The 19,562-nt window shown below is 45.8% G+C and overlaps 1 protein-coding gene across 3 annotated transcripts in view; it reads right to left on the reverse strand.

Moving 5' to 3' along the window:
* Window positions 1-19,562, reverse strand: part of tango2 (transport and golgi organization 2 homolog (Drosophila)) — a 111,137-nt gene that overhangs the window by 69,497 nt on the left and 22,078 nt on the right. The window contains exon 1 of one of the 3 annotated variants that reach the window (XM_078421195.1): window positions 3,241-3,356. The exons of the other annotated variants lie outside the window; for them this stretch is intronic. The gene's annotated coding sequence lies outside the window, so the exon portion shown is untranslated. Of the gene's footprint in view, window positions 1-3,240; window positions 3,357-19,562 lie in introns of those variants that run through there. 3 annotated transcript variants of the gene reach the window in all.

The following is a 19,562-nucleotide window of genomic DNA, read 5'->3' on the forward strand; positions in this document are numbered from 1 at the left end:
ACAAGTGTTCATCCCAGTTTGGCAAAAGAACAAACCAGGAAAGGTAGTGCATCCGTGGCTAACAAGGGAAATCAAGGATAGTATTAAAACAAAAGATGAAGCATACAGATTAGCCAGAAAAAGTAGCATACCAGAGGACTGGGAGAAATTCAGAGTCCAGCAGAGGAGGACAAAGGGCTTAATTAGGAAAGGGAAAATAGATTATGAGGGAAAACTGGCAAGGAACATAAAAACTGACTGCAAAAGCTTTTATAGATATGTCAAGAGAAAAAGATTAGTTAAGACAAATGTAGGTCCCTTGCAGTCGGAAACAGGTGAATTGATCATAGGGAACAAGGAGATGGCAGACCAATTGAACAAATACTTTGGTTCTGTCTTCACTAAGGAAGACATAAACCGTCTGCCGGAAATAGCGGGGGTCCGGGGGTCTAATGAGATGGAGGAACTGAGGGAAATCCAGGTTAGTCGGGAAGTGGTGTTCGGTAAATTAAATGGATTAAAGGCAGATAAATCCCCAGGGCCAGATAGGCTGCATCCCAGAGTGCTTAAGGGAGTAGCCTCAGAAATAGTGGATGCATTAGTGATAATTTTTCAAAACTCTTTAGATTCTGGAGTAGTTCCTGAGGACTGGAGGGTAGCTAATGTAACCCCATTTTTTAAAAAGGGAGGGAGAAAGAAAACGGGGAATTATAGACCAGTTAGCCTAACATCGGTAGTGGGGAAAATGCTAGAGTCAGTTATTAAAGATGTGATAGCATCACATTTGGAAAGTGGTGAAATCATCGGACAAAGTCAGCATGGATTTACCAAAGGAAAATCATGTCTGACGAATCTTATAGAATTTTTCGAGGATGTAACTAGTAGAGTGGATAAGGGAGAACCAGTTGATGTGTTATATCTGGACTTTCAGAAGGCCTTCGACAAGGTCCCACATAGGAGATTGGTGTACAAACTTAAAGCACACGGTATTGAGGGTTCAGTGTTGAGGTGGATAGAAAATTGGTTGGCGGACAGGAAGCAAAGAGTAGGAATAAACGGGTCCTTTTCGGAATGGCAGGCAGTGACTAGTGGGGTACCGCAAGGCTCAGTGCTGGGACCCCAGTTATTTACAGTGTATATTAATGATTTGGACGAGGGAATTGAATGCAACATCTCTAAGTTTGCGGATGACACGAAGCTGGGTGGCAGTGTTAGCTGCGAGGAGGATGCTAGGAGGCTGCAGAGTGACTTGGATAGATTAGGCGAGTGGGCAAATGCATGGCAGATGCAATATAATGTGGATAAATGTGAGGTTATCCACTTTGGCGGCAAGAACAGGAAAGCAGAGCATTACCTGAATGGTGACCGATTGGGAGAAGGGGAGATGCAACGTGACCTGGGTGTCATGGTGCACCAGTCATTGAAAGCAAGCATGCAGGTGCAGCAGGCAGTGAAGAAAGCGAATGGTATGTTGGCATTCATAGCAAGAGGATTTAAGTTTAGGAGCAGGGAGGTTCTGCTGCAGTTGTACAGGGCCTTGGTGAGACCGCACCTGGAGTATTGTGTGCAGTTTTGGTCTCCTAACCTGAGGAAAGACGTTCTTGCCTTAGAGGGAGTACAGAGAAGGTTCACCAGATTGATCCCTGGGATGGCGGGACTTTCATATGAGGAAAAACTGGATAGACTGGGCTTGTACTCGCTGGAATTTAGAAGACTGAGGGGGGATCTTATAGAAACATATAAAAATTTTAAGGGGTTGGAGAGGCTAGATGTGGGAAGATTGTTCCCGATGTTGGGGGAGTCCAGAACCAGGGGTCACAGCTTAAGGATAAGGGGGAAGTTTTCTAGGACCGAGATGAGAAAACATTTCTTCACACAGAGAGTGGTGAGTCTGTGGAATTCTCTGCCACAGAAGTTAGTTGAGGCCAGTTCATTGGCTATATTTAAGAGGGAGTTAGATGTGGCCCTTTTTGCTAAAGGGATCAGGGGGTATGGAGAGAAGGCAGGTACAGGATACTGAGCTGGATGATCAGCCATGATCATATTGAATGGCGGTGCAGGCTCGAAGGGCCGAATGGCCTACTCCTGCACCTATTTTCTATGTTTCTATGTTTCTATCTGTGGAATGAATAAACAGACCACATTTTGGGAATAAATTATCATGTATTTTGTTTACATTACAATTTCTGTGTTATTATTCACAGAGAGAGTGGAGAGCGAGAGGAGAAGAGGGGAGAGGAGAAGAGGGGAGAGGAGAAGAGGGGAGAGGGGAGAGGGGAGAGGGGGGAGGGGGGAGGGGGGAGGGGGAGAGAGAGAGAGAGAGGGGGAGAGAGAGAGAGAGGGGGAGAGAGAGAGAGAGAGAGAGAGAGAGAGAGAGAGAGAGAGAGAGAGAGAGAGAGAGAGAGAGAGAGAGAGAGAGAGAGAGAGAGAGAGAGAGAGAGAGAGAGAGAGAGAGAGAGAGAGAGAGAGAGAGAGAGAGAGAGAGAGAGATGGAGAGATGGAGAGAGAGATGGAGGGAGAGATGGAGGGAGAGATGGAGAGAGAGATGGAGGGAGAGATGGAGAGAGAGGGAGAGAGGGAGAGGGAGAGGGAGAGGGAGAGGGAGAGGGAGAGGGAGAGGGAGAGGGAGAGGGAGAGGGAGAGGGAGAGGGAGAGGGAGAGGGAGAGGGAGAGGGAGAGGGAGAGGGAGAGGGAGAGGGAGAGGGAGAGGGAGAGGGAGAGGGAGAGGGAGAGGGAGAGGGAGAGGGAGAGGGAGAGGGAGAGGGAGAGGGAGAGGGAGAGGGAGAGGGAGAGGGAGGTGTGCTGGTGTAAACCGGACCCCGCACATACCAAGACAAGTATTGCTTTTGTTCTCTCTTGCCAACGAAACTGATTTGTAACATCAGTCTGAAGAAGGGACTTGACCCGAAACGTCACCCATTCCTTCTCTCCTGAGATGCTGCCTGACCTGCTGAGTTACTCCAGCATTTTGTGAATAAATACCTTCGATTTGTACCAGCATCTGCAGTTATTTGCAGTTATTTACGCATCTGCAGGGAGAATGCGTAAACTGCACACAGGCAGCTCCCGAGAACAGGATTGAAGCCGGGTCTCGGGCGCCATGAGACAGCAACTCTACCGCTGCGCCGTGACTAGGACAAAATTCAGGAGCTCGCTGCTTCCATTCCTTAATTACATTTTTATTGCAGCAAAGAAAAAGAGTGAGATTCAACCGAGCAGGAAAAGATGAAAGGGAAAATAAATAATCAAATTGGGACTTGCGTTCTCTTTGTCTCACAGCCTGTGACGCAGAATGAGTTCAAAATTCTCTTTGATGGTCTCTGCACGTTTGATTCTCCCGCACGAGTAAGCAGAGATACAACTATTTACGAGAGAACGGCAGTATTTGCTTTTGGCTAAGATGGCAACTTGTTTGTATTACATCAGCATTCAGGTTCAACGCAAGTGACTGTAATATTTCACAATGAGGGGGAGGGGATGGCTTAGATTGTATTCATGTGGAGTAAACCCTCGTTATAATGGGTCATATAGACATGGATCATCATGCATAGAAACGGGCCCTTCTACCCAACTTGCCCTCGCCACGGTAAACTCGAATCCCAACTGCCCATATTTGACCCATATCTCTCTCTAAACCTGTTCTATCCATGTACCTATCCAATTTACTAGGTTAATTCCAGGAATGGCGGGACTATCGTATGTTGAAAGACTGGATCGACTAGGCTTGTATACACTGGAATTTAGAAGGATGAGAGATCTTATCGAAACGTATAATATTATTAATGGGTTGGACACGTTAGAGGCAGGAAACATGTTCCCAATGTTGGGGGAGTCCAGAACAAGGGGCCACAGTTTAAGAATAAGACGTAGGCCATTTCAGTCAGAGAGTTGTAAATCTGTGGAATTCTCTGCCTCACAAGGCAGTGGAGGCCAATTCTGTGAATGCATTCAAGAGAGAGCTGGGGTACTGATTGAGAATGATCAGCCATGATCACATTGAATGGCGGTGTTGGCTCGAAGGGCCGAATGGCCTCCTCCTGCACCGATTGTCTATTGTCAAAAGGTCCTTGAACCTTTCACCCGCAACCTTCTTGTGCTCAGTCTGAGTTCTCTGAAACATCGCCAGTCCACTCTCTCCCCAGGTGCTGCATGAACCGCTGAGTTCCACTTGGTGTTTTGTTTCCAAACAAACGATGGATGCACAATAATCAAAACCAATATTGCCTACCGACATCAGTTTAGAATTTCACCCACATTAACATTTGAAATTCTTTAAAAATAAAATTTATCGTGGCAATTTTGAAGATGCAAAAATAGAATTCTTCCAAAATACAATTACATACAGGTGGCACGGTGTATCAGGTATTTCAATCAATGGTCTGTCATTACACTGTGCAATGTTGTTTTTTGCAGCTACTGTAAATATCATATGCAATTATTCTCCTGCCAGCTGCTCTATGCGTATTATTTTATCTAAAGCCACTCCTGTGAACGTTAACACTCCAGCTAATGGAGCATCGGGCAAATCTTGTGACATTTATCCATTCGACAAATCACCAAAATTGTTGATAATCATACACTTTCATGTTTGCTTTTCCATTATTCCACTCTGAGACAATGAATAACATTTCAAAATATGTGATTATGTACCTGACATCCGTGATCAATTTTCGCTGGCGAAGCGTGAAGCAGCACACAGTGTGCCCACCAACGCAATCCAGCTGTCCGGCAGGGATTTACTGGAACTGAAAATGATCTTGGTGGCAGCAATATTTCCCAATTTCATAATCTTTATGGGCTGTCCTCCATCACAAGCAGCAAGACCCATTTCTCATCTCAGTTGCAGGTCAATAGACTTCATCTTTGAGCGAGCCACATTATTTACAGGACATGGATTGTTTTGACCATTGCTTTTGCCCTCAAAGTCATACAGCGTCATAGTCATACAGCATGGAAACAGGCACTTCGTCCCAACTTGCCCAAGCCGACCAACATGCCCCATCTACACTAGTCCCACCTGCCTGCGTTTGGCCAATATATCTCACCAAACCTATTTTATCCATGTATCTACCTAAATATTTCTTAAATGTTGCAATATAACCTGCCTCAACTACCTCTTCCGGCCGCTCGTTCCATACGCCCACCACCCTTTGGGTGAAAAAGTTACTTCTAAGGCAACTAAAGGTTCCTATTAAATTGGAACTAAAGGTTCCTATTAAATCTCTCCTCCTCACCTTAAACCGATGTCCTCTGGTTCTCGATTCGCCTACTCTGGGTAAACGATTCTGTGCGTTTACACAATCTTCCCCTCTCATAATATTGTACACCTTTATAAGATCACCCCTCATCCTTCTGCTCTCCAAGGAATAATGTCCCAGCCTGCTCAACCGACAAAGACAAAGAAATATTGCCAGAGTGAGGCCACATGCAAACTGGAGGAGCATCACCTTATATTCTGCTTAATAAGCTCGAAACCCAACAATCTGACCATTGAATGTTCCAATTTTAAGTAACCCCCCATTCTCCCTCTCTTCTTCCTGTGTCCCCTCCATCCAGTGTGCACCCATTACTCACACTAACCCACCCCTCCCCCAGTGTCCCCATAATATCACTCCCTCTGACTTTACATTTAACCTCTCCTCATGTCATCCTTTTCTTTCCGTTTCATCTCCATCCTTTCTCCACCAATCTACCAATCAAACAATAGACAATAGACAATAAGTGCAGGAGTAGGCTATTCGGCCCTTCGAGCCAGCACCACCATTCAATGTGATCATGGCTGATCATTCTCAATCAGTACCCCGTTCCTGCCTTCTCCCCATACCCCCTGACTCCGCTATCCTTAAGAGCTCTATCCAGCTCTCTCTTGAATGCATTCAGAGAATTCGCCTCCACTGTCTTCTGAGGCAGTGAATTCCACATATTTACAACTCTCTGACTGAAAAAGTTTTTCCTCATCTCCGTTCTAAATGGCCTATCCCTTATTCTTAAACTGTGGCCCCTGGTTCTGGACTCCCCCAACATTGGGGACATGTTTCTTGCCTCTAACGTGTCCAACCCCTTAATAATCTTATATGTTTCGATAAGATCCCTTGTCATCCTTCTAAATTCCAGTGTATACAAGCCTAGCCACTCCAGTCTTTCAACATATGACAGTCCCGCCATTCCGGGAATTAACTTAGTAAACCTACGCTGCACGGCCTCAATAGCAAGAATATCCTACCTCAAATTTGGAGACCAAAACTGCACACAGTACTCCAGGTGCGGTCTCACTTAGGCCCTATACAACTGCAGAAGGACCTCTTTGCTCCTGTACTCAACTCCTCTTGTTATGAAGGCCAACATTCCATTGGCTTTCTTCACTGCCTGCTGTACCTGCATGCCTCCTTTCAGTGACTGATGCACTAGGACACCCAGATCTCGTTGTACGTCCCCTTTTCCTAACTTGACACCATTCAGATAATAACCTGCCTTCTTATTCTTACCACCAAAGTGGATAACCTCACACATCCACATTAAACTGCATCTGTCATGCATCCGCCCACTCATACAACCTGTCCAAGTAACCCTGCAACCTCATAGCATCTTCCTCACAGTTCACACTGCCACCCAGCTTTGTATCATCTACAAATTTGCTAATGGTACTTTTAATCCCTTCATCCAAGTCATTAATGTATATTGTAAATAGCTGCGGTCCCAGCACCGAGCCTTGCGGTACCCCACTAGTCACTGCCTGCCATTCTGAAAGGGATCCATTTATCCCCACTCTTTGCTTTCTGTCTGTCAACCAATGTCAATCCATGTCAGTACCCTACCCCCAATACCATGTGCTCTAATTTTGCCCACTAATCTCCCATGTGGGACCTTATCGAAGGCTTTCTGAAAGTCGAGGTACACCACATCCACTGGCTCTCCCCTGTCAATTTTCCTAGTTACATCCTCAAAAAATTTAAATAGATTAGTCAAGCATGATATTTCCCCTTTGTAAATCCATGCTGACTCGGAACGATCCTGTTACTGCTATCCAAATGCTCCGCAATTTCTCCTTTTTTTTGTAATTGACTCCAGCATCTTCCCCCCCACTGATATTAAACTAACTGGTCTATAATTTCCCGTTTTCTCTCTCCCTCCTTTCTTAAAAAGTGGGATAACATTAGCTACCCTCCAATCCACAGGAACTGATCCTGAATCTATACAACATTAGAAAATGATCACCAATGCGTCCACAATTTCTGGAGCCACCTCCTTAAGTACCCTGGGATGAAGCCCATCAGGCCCTGGAGATTTATCAGCCTTCAGTCCCATCAGTCTACCCAATACCATTTCTTGCCTAATGTGAATCTCCTTCAGTTCCTCCGTCACCCTAGGATCTCTGACCACTAGAACATCTGGGAGATTGTTTGTATCTTCCTTAGTAAAGACAGATCCAAAGAACCGGTTCAACTCGATTTATTCACAAAATGCTGGAGTAACTCAGCAGGTCAGGCAGCATCTCGGGAGAGAAGGAATGGGTGACGTTTCAGGTCGAGACCCTTCTTCAGACTGATGTCAGGAGGGCGGGACAAAGGAAGGATAAGGGTGGAGACAGGAAGATAGAGAGAGATATGGGAAGGAGGAGGGGAAAGGATGGACAGAGGAGCTATCTGAAGTTGGAGAAGTCGACGTTCATACCACCGGGCTGCAAACTGCCCAGGCGAAATATGAGGTGCTGCTCCTCCAATTTCCGGCGGGCCTCACTATGGCATTGGAGGAGGCCCATGACAGAGAGGTCAGACTGGGAATGGGAGGGGGAGTTAAAGTGCTGGGCCACCGGGAGATCAGTTTGGTTAATGCGGACCGAGCGCAGGTGTTCAGCGAAGTGATCGCCGAGCCTGCGCTTGGTTTCGCCGATATAAATAAGTTGACATCTAGAGCAGCGGATGCAATAGATGAGGTTGGAGGAGGTGCAGGTGAATCTCTGTCTCACCTGGAAAGACTGTTTGGGTCCTTTGATGGAGTTGAGGGGGGAGGTAAAGGGACAGGTGTTGCATCTCGTGCGGTTGCAGGGGAAAGTGCCCGGGAGTGGGGTGGTTTGGGTAGGAAGGGACGAGTGGACCAGGGAGTTACGGAGGGAACGGTCTCTGCGGAACGCAGAGAGGGGAGGGGATGGGAAGATATGGCCAGTGGTGGGGTCCCGTTGTAGGTGACGGAAATGTTGGTGGATGATATGCTGGATCCGCTGGCTGGTGGGGTGGAAGGTGAGAACGAGGGGGATCCTGTCCTTGTTGCGAGTGGGGGGAGGGGGAGCAAGAGCGGAGCTGCGGGATGTAGAAGAGACCCTAGTGAGAGCCTCATCTATAATGGAGGAGGGGAAGCCCCGTTTTCTGAAGAACGAGGACATCTCGGAAGCCCTAGTGTGAAACACCTCATCCCGGGCGCAGATGCGGCGTAGACGGAGGAATTGGGAGTAGGGGATAGACTTTTTGCAGGGGACCGGGTGGGAAGAAGTGTAGTCCAGATAGCTGTGCGAGTCGGTGGGTTTGTAGTAAATGTCCGTCACTAGTCTGTCTCCTGTGATGGAGATGGTGAGGTCCAGAAACGGGAGGGAGATGTCAGAGATAGTCCAGGTATATTTAAGGGCAGGATGGAAATTGGAGGTGAAGTGTATGAAGTCAGTGAGTTCTACATGGGTGCAAGAGGTAGCACCAATGCAGTCGTCGATGTAGCGGAGGTAGAGTTCGGGGATGGGGCCAGTGTACGTCTGGAACAGGGATTGTTCGACGTACCCGACAAAGAGGCAGTCGTAGCTAGGGCCCATGCGAGTGCCCATAGCTACGCCTCTGGTTTGGAGGAAGTGGGAGGAGTCAAAGGAGAAGTTGTTGAGGGTAAGAACCAGCTCTGCTAGGCGGAGGAGAGTGTTGGTCGATGGGGATTGGCTGGTTCTACGGTCGAGGAAGAAACGGAGGGCTTCGAGACCATCCTTGTGGGGGATGGAAGTGTAGAGTGACTGGACAACCGGTTCAACTCGTCTGCCATTTCCTTGTTCCCCTGCTTCTGACTTCAAGGAACCCATATTTGCCTTGACAATTTTTTCCTCTTCACAAACCTAAAAAAGCTTTTACTATCCTCCTTTGTATTATTGGCTAGCTTACCCTCGTACCTCATCTTTTCTCCCCATATTGCCTTTTTAGTTATCTTCTGTTGCTCTTTAAAAGATTCCCAATCCTCTGGCTTCCCACTCTTCTTTGCTATGATATACTTCTCTTTTATTTTTATGCTGTCCTTGACTTCCCTTGTCAGCCACGGGTGCCTCTTACTCCCCTTAGAATCTTTCCTCCACTTTGGGATAAATTGACCCTGCAACTTCTGCATTGTTCCCAGGAATACCTGCCATTGCTGTTCCACCGTCTTCCCTGCGAGGGCCTCCTTCCAGTCAAATCTGGCCAGCTGCTGCCTCATGCCTCTGTAATCCCGTTTGCTATACTGTAATACTGACACTTCCGATTTTCCCTTCTCCCTCTCAATTTGTAGAGTAAAACATCATATTGTGATCACTGCATCCTAATGGCTCTTTTACCTTGAGTCCCCTTATCAGATCAGGTTCATTACACAACACTAAATCCAGAATTGCCTTTTCCCTGGTAGGCTCCAGTACAAGCTGTTCTAAGAATCCATCTCGGAGGCACTCCACAAACTCTCTTTCCAGGGGTCCATTACCAACCTGATTTTCCCAGTCTACCTGCATGTTGAAATCTCCCATAACCACCATAGCATTACATTTGCGACATGCCAATTTTAGCTCTTGATTCAACTTGCACCCTATGTCGAGGCTACTGTTTGGGGGCCTGTAGATAACTCCCATTAGGGTCGTTTAACCCTGACAATTCCTCATTTCTATCCATACTGATTCTACATCTCCTGATTCTATGTCACCCCTTGCAAGGGAGTGAATATCATTCCTTACCAACAGAGCGACCCCACCCCTCTGCCCACCTGTCTGTCTTTTCCATGCGTTGTGTACCCCTGAATATTCAGTTCCCAGCCCTGGTCCTCTTGTAGCCATGTATCTGTGATTCCCACAACATCATACTTGCCAATGTCTAACTGAGCCTCAAGCTCATCCACTTTATTTTTCATACTTCGCACATTTAAATACAACACTTTAACTTCGGTATTCACCTCCCCTCTCACACCGGTCACCACTGGTCCTGACCTTACTCTCATATACCATCGAGAACTTTCCTTCCCATTTATTCGAGAGTCCTTTGCAATTTCTCCTGTATTCGCTTCCCCTTTAACACCATCTTCATATTCCCAATTTGTCAACCCCTCCCCCCCCACTACTTAGTTTAAAGCCACACGTGTAGCACTAGCAAACTTACCTGCCAAAATGTTGTTCCCCCTGCTAAGGTGCAACCCGTCCCTTTTGTACAGGTTACCCCTACCCCAGAAGAGATCCCAGTGGTCCAGAAATCTAAATCCCTGCTCCCTGCACCAGCCCCTCAGCCATACATTCATATCCCCGATCTCTCTGTTCCTGCCCTCACCAGCACGAGGTACAGGTAGCAGTCCAGAAACAACCACCTTCGACGTCCTATTTCTTAGTCTTCTTCCTAACTCTCTAAACTCACGTTGCAGTATCTCCTTCCTCTTCCTCCCGACGTCGTTCGTGCCCACATGCAAAACTACTTCCGGTTGATCGCCTTCCCTTGCTAGGATGTTCTGAAGCCGGTCCGTGATGTCTTGAACCCTGGCACCAGGGAGGCAACAGACCATCCTCGAGTCCCGCCTGCCGCCACAGAATCTACTGTCCGTACCTCGGACAATGGAGTCACCCCCTACTATGGCTCTTCCTGACTTCGGTCTCCCTGGTCGAGTCTCCTTGCCTGGATTAGAGCCGCCAACCTGTCCGCCGCTCGGACTGGAAGCGTCTTCTGCCCCGACAGCTCCCAAGTGGGTGTACCTGTTTGCAATAGGCACAGCCACCAGGGTCTCCTAGAGCCCACGTTCACGCCCCCTTGAAACGGTCTCCCACCTTCGCTCGACCTGAACCCTTGGCGTGACAACCTCACAGTAGGTCCTGTCCAGGAAACTCTCGCATTCCCGGATGGCCCTGAGGTCATCCAGCTGCTTTTCCAACCCCACCACACGTCCATTCAGGAGCTGCACCTGGACACAGTTCTTGGAGGTGTAGCTACCAGAAGCTCCAGCGGTGTCCCTACCTTCCCACATCCTGCCGGAAACACACTGCACCAACTTATCCGCCATTACTTTATTGTCTAAAAACAAATCAGGCTCAAAAACAACTGTAGCCTCCTCACCTCAGCCAAAGACTCGCAGCCAAAGGCTCGCAGCCAAAGACTCGCACTTTTCTCACAGGGCACTTCCTTCGACAGGGCCGCACCCAGACAGAGACGCACGCCTTGTGCAAGTCTTGACAATATCAGTCACTAAATTGCCTAATCAAATAAACTTCTGATTTAATTGATCAGCCAATCCACGTACTCACTTCTATCCTGCCTTCCTCTGACGAGCTTCGAGGTATGCGCTTCACTGATTGCCTGCTAGCGTCCTTTTAGCGCTCTTTTTAAACAGACTTTAACCTGCAATTAACACTTACTTTCTCTGAGCCAACGGTCTTCTTTGCTCCTGCACTCCCGACCTTTACTGACTGACCCTGTCATCTGTACCCACCTGTCACTTGCCAGGTTTTGTCCTGCCCCCACCTCTTTTCCAGCTTTCTCTCTTCCTTCACTACAATCAGTCTGAAGAAGGGTCCCGACCAAAAACGTCACCTGCCCATACCCTTCACAGATGCTGGCTAACCCACTGAGTTCCTCCAGCACTTCGTGTTTAGCTCAAGTAATTATTAGAAACTGGCCAGGTATAGTAATTGCAACAGGTTGCTGTAAACTCCAGCTTTGGAAACCGAGAATTCTTTTTTTTTTGTGAGAAAGGGGGGGAAGCAACACTGCCAGTTGTAATTGTAGTGTGTAGGAATGTTAACACAAAAATAGAAGTGGCATATTTGCACAGCAGGTTATTCTTCATCTGTGAACAGAAAGGACACAGACTATTATCAGCTTGCCTTTTCTCTTCACAAACCTGCCCCAGATGTCTTTCAATGTTTAGCTTTTTCTTTTATTAACATTTTGTGTTCAAGAAATGCAACAGAAACACCCTGTATACGTGCAGAGGTGGAGCATTACTTGCACTTTGTTATGGCACATTACTAAGTTTCATGTTGCAGGAAGGAACTGCAGATGCTCGTTTAAACCGAAGATAGACACAAAATGCTGGTGTAACTCAGCAGGACAGGCAACATCTCTGGATAGAAAGTAGAGTCTGAAGAAGGGTCTCGACCCGAAACGTCACCCATTCCTTCTATCCAGAGATGCTGCCTGTCCCGCTGAGTTACTCCAGCAATTTGTGTCTACCTTTGATTTAAACCAGTATCGGCAGTTGTTTCCTAAACAGGTTTAAATGAATGTTGTTTGATTGTCTCATTGAGGGACACAGCAGACAATAATTAGAGGGAGAGCGGAGCAGCCTATTGGGAGTGACTGTGTGCTGAGGTGAAAGTATTGTGTACGATGGTAAGTGTTCAGACTTTGACTCAAGATTGTCACATGCACCGAGTTACAGTTAAAAGCTTTTGTTGGGTGCTATCCAGTCAGCAGAAACACAATACATGATTACAATCGAGCCATTATAGTGTATAGGTGTAGGAGTGGAGATTTAAGAGTGTGGCGCAAGTGTAATATGTGGATTGTGCATCTGCTTCTGTGGCTAGCACGCAAATAGTTGCCTGGGTTGGGCGTCATCTTCGACAGCAGCAATCCTTGGACAGCATCTTGCCACTGCCATTTCCTGTTCTCATCCAAAACATTTAATCAATTTTGCTTCTATTTTCCACTCTTCTCTCATCTACACGTAGTCTCTCTCAGCTCCGTTCCCTTGACAACATTTACTACAAGCACACAACTCCCACGGCTACCAGCAACTCAATTCCTGAGCCTGTCATCATGACTCTGATTATCCGGTCACCTGCCACGGACATTCTCCGTCCCTCTATGACCTCTGTTTTCATCTACCGGAGGTAATTCAATGAAGATCAATGCAATCTTGAGGAGCACCATCTTACCTCCCGATGAGGCACACTGGGCTTTTGATCTCCACACATTCAACAACTTCACATATTGATTTTTTTACTTTCATGTCAGATTTGCACTAAAAATATTTTGCATTGTCCTGCTTCTTGCAATTGCTTCTCCACTTGTTTGCCTTAGCCCTTTTCTTGACATATTATGGTCCTTTTATCTTGCACAATTCATTCCTTTTGTTAGCAAATCCCTTCTCTGTTCCAACCTTTCAGAGATTCCTTTGTGTTTCTTCCCTCATGTTTCCATGCCACTTTAGATCTGTGAACATACAATCCAAACTCCCCTTGTTCCACATCATTCAACATCTTCTCATTTATTGTTTGTTCCTTTCCCTGTTGCACATCCCCCAAAATTAATTACCTCACACCTCTATGCATTCATTTCCATTTGCTATTTTATTATGTAATGAACCAACCCATCACCATCTTCTGTAAGTTCACCACTTAGTATATATGGGTAACCAGAATTGCCAATGTTTACATCTCCTTTGGTCACAGTACAGGCAGAAGTCATTTAGCCTCGCAAGTCTGCATCACCAAGGTAATTAAGATCCTGCAGGTTTTAATTCAGGTGCTCCGGTTTCCTCCCACATCCCAAAGACAGGCGGGTGTGATTCAATTCAATGATTCAATTATACTTTATTGTCGTATGTACCTAGGGACAGCAAAATTCTTTGTTTTTGCATACAATCCGGTAAAATCATACAGCAGACCTCATCTAGGTAGACACAAATGCTGGAGTAACTCAGCAGGACAGGCAGCTTCTCTGGAGAGAAGGAATGGGTGGCGTTTTGGGGCGAGCCCCTTCTTCAGTCTTTGCATTTTGTGTCTACCTTCGATTTAAACCAGCTTCTGCAGTTCTTTCCTGCAGACCTCACCTTGGCAGTGTAGGTTCATCGGCCTCTGCAAAATGTTCCTGTGCAGGGAATGGATGAGAAAGAGGGATAGCTTAGAACGAGTGGGAATGGGTAATCGTGAACTCGCCAAAGGATCTGTTTCTATGCAACAATCAATCAATCAATATTCCCTGTAGGAAGGAACTGCAGATGCTGTTTTAAACCGAAGGTAGACACAAAAAGTTGAAGTAACTCAGCGGGACAGGCAGCATCTCTGGAGAGAAGGAATGGGTGATGTTTCGGGTTGAGACCCTTCTTCAGACTGATTTTCATCTCAACCCGTAACGTCACCCATTCCTTTTCTTCAGAGAGGCTGTCTGTCCCGCTGAGTTACTCCAGCATTTTGTGTCTATAATCAATATTCCCTTCCCTCTTCCTTTGAGCTTCAGCTGCATCTGATTCAGATACATCACCTCGTTTCCTGGTTGGACAATGTGCCAGATGCTACACTAACGTTAACAAAATGCTATGCCAAATCAGCTCCCAGAAGTGTACTCCAGAATGGGTGATGTTCCGGGTTGAGACCCTTCTTCAGACTGATTTTCATCTCAACCCGTAACGTCACCCATTCCTTTTCTTCAGAGAGGCTGTCTGTCCTGCTGAGTTACTCCAGCATTTTGTGTCTATAATCAAAATTCTCTAACCCTCTTCCTTTGAGCTTCAGCTGCATCTGATTCAGATACATCACCTCGTTTCCAGGTTGGATAATGTGCCAGATGCTACACTAACTTTAACAAAATGCTATGCCAAATCTGCTCCCAGAAGTGTACTCCAGAATTTCCCCAATCACTGTCCATCAAAACTTTTCTTCACTTTACTTTTGATTCTTTTGCCAGTCACCTTCATTTAACGTGTCCAGTTTTGGGGCTTCCTGGCAATCGGATAGTTTTCCACCATCCACTCTTCCAGATCTCCAATAATTTTCTGGTTGCCTTGCAATCTCCTCTGTAAGAACCAGATCTCTTCCAACTTGCCTGCTCAGTCCAAAACCTTTCAATCTTTCCTAAAGATTTCTTCTTGGGCTTTCCCATGCGATCGGGGATGGTTCGCTTCCACTCCAGTTTTCTGAGTTGGCAGGTGACCTCTGAAGCCAAGGTGGGACACGCAGATTTTTGCCGTGGGCGGCAGGAGGTGATTAATGGGGCAGACTGTGCACAAGAGAAGTAATGGTTCATTCTGATCCCTCAAGAGCTCCATGCTAAACCTCCCACTAGTCCAAAAAAAAACACCTTTACTGCCAGTTTCCTGTTTATTCACCAAGGGATTTGGGATTAAGGCAGCAAAATGACACTGAGGTTAACAAAAAATAATCACTAATGGTTTAACTGAATGGCAGAGCAGGCACAAGGAGCCAAATGGCCTATTTTTTTGTTATATTGCTACCTTGATTTTTCATAATAATGTCTTCATTAGAACTCAGTGGCTTAAACACTACTTTGTATTATGTGAAATTTAGCCTGTGCCTTTTGTAGCTATTTCCATTTTATTCACACCTTATTCCCCTGTGAATGTAACTCAGTAACTCCTTTGCCTTTATTTTCTCCAGTTAAGTGTTGAGTTGCTGATTCTATAGATTTATGCCTTAATGAGAAAATGCTCAGACACAGTAAAACATATTCACAACACAAACATGACTTGTGCCGAAACCTGCCGTTCATCAACATCAACACAAAGGCATTAATTCTTCATTGTATTTGATAGTACTAAAAAGAGAAAATAAAGCATATTTTTACAGCTGTATCATGATGTCTAGCACCGCAGAGGGAGGAAAGAAAATGAAATGAAGGCCTACAGCAGCTGTTGGAAGGAAATACTATTTTGAGACAAAAATAACTTAAATGTGCTAGACAGACGAATGACGCGTACCATTATGATTTACTACAAGAATGGCTTAAGGTGTAACATGTCCATACTTACACATCAACGAATGACTTTAAGAACGCATCTGGCTTAAGAATGCTTTCAATGACAGGAATGAAGTTTCAGAATAATTGGCACACCCAGACTAGATTACAACAAACCCTTTTCTAATTTTGTAACAGAGGGAAAATAAAAGTCTCTGGAGTTACGATAAACATATCTTTATTTTAAGAAGTGCAGTGCATGCACAGAAAAAGCATAACAAACTTCAGGCAATTATTTGGATTAGAAATTATCCAAAACGTTGGTTAAAATTTGAGGACTGATAAACCTTTTAAACAAAATGATTTTACAACAGTATCTGCCATGAATATTGATTTCTCCAACTTCAAGTAACCCCTGCATTCCCTCCCTCTCCATCCTTCCCCCACCCAAGTCGTACCAGCTTCTCGTTCTCACCTAACAAACAGCGAACAATGGCCCGTTTCCTTTATCATCGTTATTTTTTCCAAATCTTTCATTCATTGTTGTGTATATCACGGTGTACATCACCGTCTATATCTCTCGTTTCCCTTTCCCTTGACTTTCGGTCTGAAGAAGCGTCTCGACCCAAAACATCACCCATGACTTCTCTCCGGAGATGCTGCCTGTCCCACTGAGTTACTCCAGCGTTTTGTGTCTATCTTCAGTTCAAACCAGCACCTGCAGTTCCTTCCTACACTTTACAAAAGTATGTACTTGATTTACGTGGACCATGATGCCTGAGCTTAAAATTGGTATAATTTGCATCACAAATGTTTGTTGAATAAAATTGCGCCACTGCAGAATTGCAGATGAGAACTGTACACAACTATCGGGAAGGTGCCGCTCCTCATTTATATTCTGCATCTGCAACACAGTTCCGCAGCGGGTAGAGCTGCTGTCTCACAGCGCCAGAGACCCGGGTCCAATCCTGACTTTGGGAGCTGTCTGTGTGGAGTTTGCACGTTTCCTCTGTGTTTGTGTGGGTTTCCTTCGAGTGCTCTATTTTCTTCCCACTTCTCAAAGACGTGCGGGTTTGTAAGTTAATTGGCCTCTGTAAATTGCCCCTCGTGTGAAAGGTGTGTGTGAAAGTGGAATAATATTTTTAAAAGTGCGAATGGGTGATCGATGGTCGGCGTGGACTCGTGGTCGGCGAGGGCTGAAGGGTCTATTTCCACATTGTAACTTTCAATCAATCAATCAATCAATCAATCAATCAATCAATCAATCAATCAATCAATCAATCAATCAACCAATCAATCTGGCATGCTGCGAAATAACAATTGTCATTTCAATCAGATGGAGTTTATTGAGATATGGATTTTGGACACATGGTATATCTTTTTGTTCATCTCATTCTTCTCCACAGGCGAACTGTGCAATGAGGCTCAACAAGATGACTTTGAAGCTAGCACGACTTGGGTGGGGGAGTGATGGAGAGACAGAGGGGATGCAAGGGTTAATTGAAGTTAGAGAAGTCAATATTCATACCACTGGGTTGTTAGCTGCCCAAGCAAAATATGAGGTGCTCGACACGAAACATCACCCATTCCTTCTATCTAGTGATGCTGCCTGTCCCGCTGAGTTACTCTAGCATTTTGTGTCTATCTTTGGTTTAAACCATCATCTGCAGTTCGTTCCCACACAATGATAAAGTTTTTTTTTAAAGCACAACTTTTAGCCCCAAAGTGTGCAATGTTTGGGGTAGGGGGGGGGGGGGGGGGAAGGAGGCTAGGTGGGCCTTAAACAGTAATCTTTCCTCAGTTATTTTACAATGGTTGAACGAAGCTTCACTGCATCCCTCAACATGTCATCCTGGACTCTAGAATGTGCCCATCTACAATATTCACTTGTGGACAACTTGCCTTGGAAGACCAACAGATTTCAGAGTTGATAATTGTCCAGCAGCAGTGATGACCATCTCAGTGTGCTCGATTAGCTGTTCCCAGGGTAGTCCAGGGTCTGGTGTGACACAGCTGCATTGGATGAGCCTAGACAAAGCACATCCCTTTCTAGATCTACTTGGCAAACGTGCATTGCAGAAAAGAGATGGGTTAATCTCATCCTCACCACAGCCACCTGAGGGCAGCAGGGAGAGGCAATGGGACTCTGGCTGCACAGGAAGCAAGACAGGGAGTGCCTTTGTCGTTGTCAACCAAGATTGGTTTTGACGTTTCTTTGAAAGTTGTGATGAGAAATTTTGCAACCTGATTTTGAGCTTGATGAGAGAACAATCGAACCATCATCTCCACAGAATCCAAGATATCCCATACAGAATATTGGAGATATATAGAAACGTGGAAAAATAGGCACAGGAGTAGGTCATTCTGCCCTTCGAGCCAGCACCGCCGTTCAATATGATCATGGCTGATCATGTAAAATTAGTACCTCGTTCCTGCTTTGTCCCCATATCCTTTGATTCCTTTCCTAAGAGCTAAATCTAACTCTCTCTTGAAAACATCCACTGCCTTCTGTGGCAGAGAATTCCACAGATTCACAACTCTCTGGGTGAAGAAATGTTTCCTCATCTCAGTCCTACATGGCCTCCCACATTCTTAAACTGTGACCCCTGGTTCTGGACTCCCCCAACTTCGGGATCATTTTTCCTGCATCTAGCCTGTCCAATCCTTTAAGAATTTTATATGTTTTGAGATGATCCCTTCTCATCCTTCTAAATTCCAGCCCAGTTGACCCATTCTTTCATCATATGTCAGTCCCGCCATCCCGGGAATTAACCTGATGAATCTAAGCTGCACACCCTCAATAGTAAGAATGTCCTTCCTCAAATTAGGAGACCAAAATTGCACACAATACTCCAGGTGTAGTCTCACCAGGGCCCTGTACAACTGTAGCAGGACCTCCTTGCTCCTAAACTCAAATCGTCGCGCAATGAAGGCCAACATGCCATTGGCTTTCTTCACTGCCTGCTGTACCTGCATGCTTACTTTCAGTGACTTATGTACAAGCTCACCCAGGTCTTGTTGCACCTCCCCTTTTCTTAATCTGACACCATCCAGATAATAATCTGCCTTCCTGTTCTTGCCACCAAAGTGGATAACCTCACATTTATCCACATTACACTGCATCTGCCATGCATCTGCCCACTCACCCAACCTATCCAAGTCACCCTGCAACCTCACAGCATCTTCATCGCAGCTCACACTGCCAGGCAGCTTTGTGTCATCCGCAAACTTGGAGATGTCACATTTAATTCCCTCGTCTAAATCGTTAATATATATTGTAAATAACTGGGGTCCCAGCACCGAGCCTTGCGGCACCCCACTTGTCACTGCCTGCCATTCTGAAGGGACCTGTTAATTCCTACTTTTTGCTTCCTGTCTGCCGACCAGTTCTCTATCCATGTCAAAACCCTACCCCCAACACCATGTGCTCTAATTTTGCACACTAACAAAACAGCACATGCTGGAGTTAATCAGTGGGTCAAGTGGCATCTGTGGAGAACATGAATAGGTGATGCTTCGAGTTGGGATCCTTCTTCACACTGGTCCCATCCCAGAAACTTCACCGATTCATGTTCTCCAAAGATGCTTCCTGACCTGCTGAGTTACTCCAGCACTGTGTCTTTTTTTCATGCAGAATACTGCCTGATTGATTGCAAGGGACAGTTGGATCATGTTCCACTATCTGGATGGGACATTCCAGGG

The sequence above is a fragment of the Rhinoraja longicauda genome, chromosome 25 (genome assembly GCF_053455715.1).
Source record: "Rhinoraja longicauda isolate Sanriku21f chromosome 25, sRhiLon1.1, whole genome shotgun sequence".
In the NCBI taxonomy this organism is placed as follows: domain Eukaryota; kingdom Metazoa; phylum Chordata; class Chondrichthyes; order Rajiformes; family Arhynchobatidae; genus Rhinoraja; species Rhinoraja longicauda.